General features: G+C 63.6%; 1 non-coding gene across 1 annotated transcript; it reads left to right on the top strand.

The window, feature by feature from the left end:
* The first annotated feature begins 5025 nt into the window (after positions 1-5025).
* On the top strand, positions 5026-5144 carry LOC131868984 (5S ribosomal RNA). Its single transcript, XR_009367381.1, has one exon. It is a non-coding gene; the product is annotated as a 5S ribosomal RNA (ribosomal RNA).
* The last annotated feature ends 856 nt before the right edge of the window (positions 5145-6000 follow it).

Below are 6000 nucleotides of genomic sequence, written 5' to 3' on the forward strand. Positions count from 1 at the left end.
CAAGGTGCGCACCCTGGCGAAGGTGCGCACCCGGGGCAAACCGAGCTCCGACTTCGTGCGCACCTTGGAGCGCACAAAGGGTGCGCAACCCAGCCAAGGTGTGCGCACCCCGGGCAAACCGAGCTCCGAATCGTGCGCACCTTGGAGCACACTTCGGAGCCCTCCTTGGTGCGCACCGATGTTGCGCACCTCGGAGCGCACCCGGGGAAAACAATGCAATTAACCCGACTTTCGACTTCGTGGGCACCTCGGAGCGCTCTCGGGTTCGCACCTCGGAGCACACCGAGGTGCGCACCTTTGATGCGCTGCCTTCACCAATTTCCAGAAAAGGCAAGAAAACATTGAGAAGGTGTGCGCACCGAGGTGCCCACCCTGGCGAAGGTGCACGCGAGGTGCGCACCCGGGGCAAACCGGGCTCCGACTTCGTGCACGCCATGCTGCGCACCTTGGAGGGCCATGGTGCGCACCTTGGAGCACACTTCGGAGCGCTCAATGGTGCCCAACCCAGCCAAGGTGCCCACCGCGGCGAAGGTGCACGCGAGGTGCGCACCCGGGGCAAACCGGGCTCCGACTTCGTGCACGCCGCACCTTGGAGCACACTTCGGAGCGCTCCTTGGTGCGCACCAGGGCGCGCAACCCAGCCGAGGTGCCCACCCCGGCGAAGGTGCACGCGGGGTGCGCACCCGGGGCAAACCGGGCTCCGACTTCGTGCACGCCATGGTGCCCACCGCGGCGAAGGTGCACGCGAGGTGCGCACCCGGGGCAAACCGGGCTCCGACTTCGTGCACGCCGCACCTTGGAGCACACTTCGGAGCGCTCCTTGGTGCGCACCAGGGCGCGCAACCCAGCCGAGGTGCCCACCCCGGCGAAGGTGCACGCGAGGTGCGCACCCGGGGCAAACCGGGCTCCGACTTCGTGCACGCCATGGTGCCCACCGCGGCGAAGGTGCACGCGAGGTGCGCACCCGGGGCAAACCGGGCTCCGACTTCGTGCACGCCGCACCTTGGAGCACACTTCGGAGCGCTCCTTGGTGCGCACCATGGTGCCCACCAGGGCGCGCAACCCCGCCGAAGGTGCACGCGAGGTGCGCACCCGGGGCAAACCGGGCTCCGACTTCGTGCACGCCGCACCTTGGAGCACACTTCGGAGCGCTCCTTGGTGCGCACCAGGGCGCGCAACCCCGCCGAAGGTGCACGCGAGGTGCGCACCCGGGGCAAACCGGGCTCCGACTTCGTGCACGCCATGGTGCGCACCAGGGTGCCCACCGCGGCGAAGGTGCGCACCCGGGGCAAACCGGGCTCCGACTTCGTGCACGCCGCACCTTGGAGCACACTTCGGAGCGCTCCTTGGTGCGCACCAGGGCGCGCAACCCAGCCGAGGTGCCCACCCCGGCGAAGGTGCACGCGAGGTGCGCACCCGGGGCAAACCGGGCTCCGACTTCGTGCACGCCATGGTGCCCACCGCGGCGAAGGTGCGCACCCGGGGCAAACCGGGCTAGGACTTCGTGCACGCCGCACCTTGGAGCACACTTCGGAGCGCTCCTTGGTGCGCACCATGGTGCCCACCAGGCCGCGCAACCCAGCCAAGGTGTGCGCACCAAGGTGCACGCGAGGTGCGCACCCGGGGCAAACCGGGGTCCGGCTTCGTGCACGCCGCACCTTGGAGCACACATCGGGGCGCTCCCGGGTTCGCACCGGCGTTGCGCACCGTGGTGGGCACCTCGGAGCGCACCGTGGTGGGCACCTCGGAGCACACCAAGGTGGGCAGCGAGGTGCGCACCTTTGATGCGATGCCTTCACTAATTTCCATAAAAGGCAAAAAAAAACGAGATTTTAAAATTTCCGTTTTGAAAGATAGTGAGAAAAAGGGAATGCTGGTGCCATCTTGAGCCCGCCCTGGTGCGCAGCCCAGCCAAGGTGTGCGCACCAAGGTGCCCACCCTGGCGAAGGTGCGCGCCCGGGCAATTAACCCAACTTCCAACTTCGCGCGCGCCAGGGTGGGAGCGCACCCAACAACCGGGCCTGGGAAGAGCCAATGCGAGAAACCCCACCAAACGCTCTGACAAAAAAAGAGGGGGCGCTCCAGTAACCCCGCTTCGGAGCGCACCCTGGGCAAACCCAGCCAGGGTGCCCACCCCGGCCAAGGTGCAGGCGAGGTGCGCACCCGGGGCAAACCGGGCTCCGACAACGTGCACGCCGCACCTTGGAGCACACTTCGTAGCGCTCCCGGGTGCGCACCTCAGAGCACACCAAGGTGGGCAGCGAGGTGCGCACCTTTGATGCGCTGCCTTCACTAATTTCCAGAAAAGGCAAAAAAAAGAGGAGATTTTAAAATTTCCGTTTTGAAAGATAGTGAAAAAAACGGAACGCGGGTGCCATCTTGAGCCCGCCCTGGTGCACAGCCCAGGTAAGGTGCCCACCCTGGCAAAGGTGCGCACCCGGGCAATTAACCCTACTTCCGACTTCGTGCGCGCCAGGGTGGCAACCGGGCCTGGGAAGAGCCAATGCGAGAAACCCCACCAAACGCTCCGACAAAAAAAGAGGCGGCGCTCCAATAACCCCGCTTCGGAGCGCAGCCGGGGCAAACCCAGCCAAGGTGCCCACCCCGACGAAGGTGCACGCAAGGTGCGCACCCGGGGCAAACCGGGCTCCGACAACGTGCACGCAGCACCTTGGAGCACACTTCGAAGCACTCCCGGGTGCCCACCGGCGTTGCGCACCGTGGTGGGCAGCGAGGTGCGCACCTTTGATGCGCTGCCTTCACTAATTTCCAGAAAAGGCAAAAAAAAATGAGATTTTAAAATTTCCGTTTTGAAAGATAGTGAAAAAAACGGAACGCGGGTGCCATCTTGAGCCCGCCCTGGTGCGCAGCCCAGGCAAGGCATGCGCACCAAGGTGCCCACCCGCGGTGCACGCCCGGGGCAAACCGGGCTCCGACTTCGTGCAGGCCGCACCTTGGAGCACACTTCGGAGCGCTCCTTGGTGCGCACCATGGTGCCCACCAGGGCGCACCCGGGGCAAACCGGGCTCCGACTTCGTGCACGCCGCACCTTGGAGCACACATCGGAGCGCTCCCAGGTTCGCACCAGCGTTGCGCACCTTTGATGCGCTGCCTTCACTAATTTCCAGAAAAGGCAAAAAAAAACGATATTTTAAAATTTCCGTTCTGAAAGATAGTGAAAAAAACGGAACGCGGGTGCCATCTTGAGCCCTTCCTGGTGCGCAGCCCAGGCAAGTTGTGCGCACCAAGGTGCCCACCCTGGCGGAGGTGCGCGCCCGGGGCAAACCGGGCTCCGACTTCGTGCACTGCATGGTGCCCACCAAGGCGCGCAACCCAGCCAAGGTGCCCACCGCAGCGAAGGTGCACGCGAGGTGCGCACCCGAGGTGCACACCCGGGGCAAACCGAGCTCCGACTTCGTGCACGCCGCACCTTGGAGCACACTTCAGAGCGCTCCTTGGTGCGCACCAGGGCGCGCAACCCAGCCAAGGTGCTCACCCCGGCGAAGGTGCACGCGAGGTGCGCACCCGGGGCAAGCCGGGCTCGGACTTCGTGCACGCCGCACCTTGGAGCACACATCGGAGCGCTCCCGGGTTCGCACCAGCATTGCGCACCTTTGATGCGCTGCCTTCACTAATTTCCAGAAAAGGCAAAAAAAAAAAAAAAACGAGATTTTAAAATTTCCGTTTTGAAAGATAGTGAAAAAAACGGAACGCGGGTGCCATCTTGAGCCCGCCCTGGTGTGCAGCCCAGGCAAGTTGTGCGCACCAAGGCACCCACCCTGGCCAAGGTGGGTCACGGGGTGGGTCCTAGGGTGGGTAACGGGGTGGGTACTAAGGTGCGTGCCAAGGTGGGTCATGGGGTGGGTGCCAAGGTGGGCACCAGGGTGGGTGTGCACCAACCCTAGCCAGGGTAGGTCACGGGGTGGTTGTCGGGGTGGGCGTCAAGGAGCCAAGGTGGGTGGCAAGTAGCCAAGTTGCGTGCCAAGGTGGGTGTCGGGGTGGGTGCCAAGGATCCAAGGTGGGTGCCAAGGAACCAAGGTGGGTGTCTGGGTGGGTGCCGAGGTGGGAGCCAGGGTGGGTCCCAAGGTGAGTGCAAAGGTGGGTGCCAGGGTCAAGGTGAGTGCCAATGTGGGTTCCAAGGTGCCAGGGTCAGGGTGAGTGCCAATGTGGGTTCAAAGGTGCTAAGTTGGGTGCGAGGTTGGGTGCGAGGGTGGGTGGGTGCCAAGGTGTGCTAGGTGGAAGCCCGGGTGGGTCGGCATCCCATGGGTGTCGAGTTGGGTGCCTGATGGGTGCTTCTTGTCAAGTTTTAGTCGTCGGGACTCATTTCGAGCCTTAGAGGTCGTTTCTTGTCCGGTTGCCCTGTCTTCGACCTGGGAACCCAATTTTGGTCCTCGGGTCCCATTTTTTTTTGTCTCGCATCCCACTTTTGGCCTGTGGCCTTTTCGGGGTCGATTCTCGTTTTGGGCATCAGAGCATGTTTCTTCTCCTAAAACCCAATATTTGTTTATTAAGTCTCGGAACACATTTTTGTTCTCGTGGACCCATCATGGGTCTTGGAACGCATTTGTGGTCCTTGGGTCCCATTTTGCATCCCGAAACTTGTGTTTTGGTGCTTGATCCCTATTTTGGGTGCCCACCTTGCACCAAGTGCGCACCCGGGGCAAACCGAGCGCCTTGGTGCACCGGGGCAAGATCGAGCGTGCACCCGAGGCGCCCCGAACATGCACCAAGGTGCACTCGGCCCACATGTGAGCGCAGGTCGTTGCGCCCGAGGTGGTGTGTGGGCACCGCGTTGCAGACGGGACACTGCACGCACACGACGCCCCGTCCAGGTGCACGCACGTAGGCCGGGCCGGGTGCACACCCGACGCCCTAGCAAGGTGCGCGCACCCGGGCAGGGCTCACACTTGGCGAACGGGGCGCACTTCGCGAGGGAGGGTGTGCACCTCGACGGGGGTGGGTGGCCGGGGTGGATTCGCACGTGGGTCGCGGTTTGCTAAGTACACACTGCGACAAGCTCATAACGGGTGCGATCATACCAGCGTTAGTGCACCGGATCCCATCAGAACTCCGCAGTTAAGCGCGCTTGGGCCGGAGTAGTACTGGGATGGGTGACCTCCCGGGAAGTCCCGGTGTTGCACCCTTTTTTAGTTTTTCGCCGGGCGTCGCAATGCTATTTGAATAAACCTTTTGCCCGTTTGCGTTCTCGTCGGGGCCGGGCCGGGCCGGGGTGCGCTGCCCGCACTACCGCGCGCGCGGGGGGCGACACCGAGCGCGCACCCGAGGCGCCCCGAGCACACAGGCCACGGTGCAACCCGGGCGTTGTGCGCGCACCCCGGTGCGCCCGAGGTGCTGCGCGCGCACCCAGGTGAAATCGGTGTGCACCTCGGCCAGTGCGCGCTCGGTCGAGTCGCGCACGTTGGCCAAGGTGCACGGTGATGTTTCTTACTCTAAGGTTCCGCACCAGACGCCCGGGACAGGTGAGCGAAGCTGGGCGGGGCCGGGTGCGCGGCCGGGGCAGGTGCACGCAGCTAGAGAGAGCTTTGGAGCACACCAGAGGTGCGCACCTTGGAGCACACTTCGGAGCGCACCAATGATGCGCTCCATTCAAAAGTTTCCTGAAAAGGCAAAAAAAGTTGAGATTATAGAATTTCCCACTTGAGAGATTGTAAAAAAAAAAAATTTAAAATGAAGGAAACGCGGGTGCCAAGGTGTGCGCGCCCGGGTGCGCAGCCCAGCCAAGGTGTGCGCACCAAGGCGCCCACCCTGGCGAAGGTGCACGCAAGGTGCGCACCCGAGGCAAACCGGACAATTAACCCAACTTTCGACTTCGCGCGCACCTGCGCACCTTGGAGCGCACTTCGGAGCGCTCCTTGGTGCGCACCAATCTTGGGCACCTCGGAGTGCACCATGGCGCCCACCAAGGTGCGCACCCGGGGCAAACCGAGCTCCGACTTCGTGCGCACCTTGGAGCGCACGAAAGGTGCGCACCATGGCGCC

Source organism: Cryptomeria japonica, unplaced genomic scaffold, assembly GCF_030272615.1.
Source record: "Cryptomeria japonica unplaced genomic scaffold, Sugi_1.0 HiC_scaffold_228, whole genome shotgun sequence".
In the NCBI taxonomy this organism is placed as follows: Eukaryota; Viridiplantae; Streptophyta; class Pinopsida; order Cupressales; family Cupressaceae; genus Cryptomeria; species Cryptomeria japonica.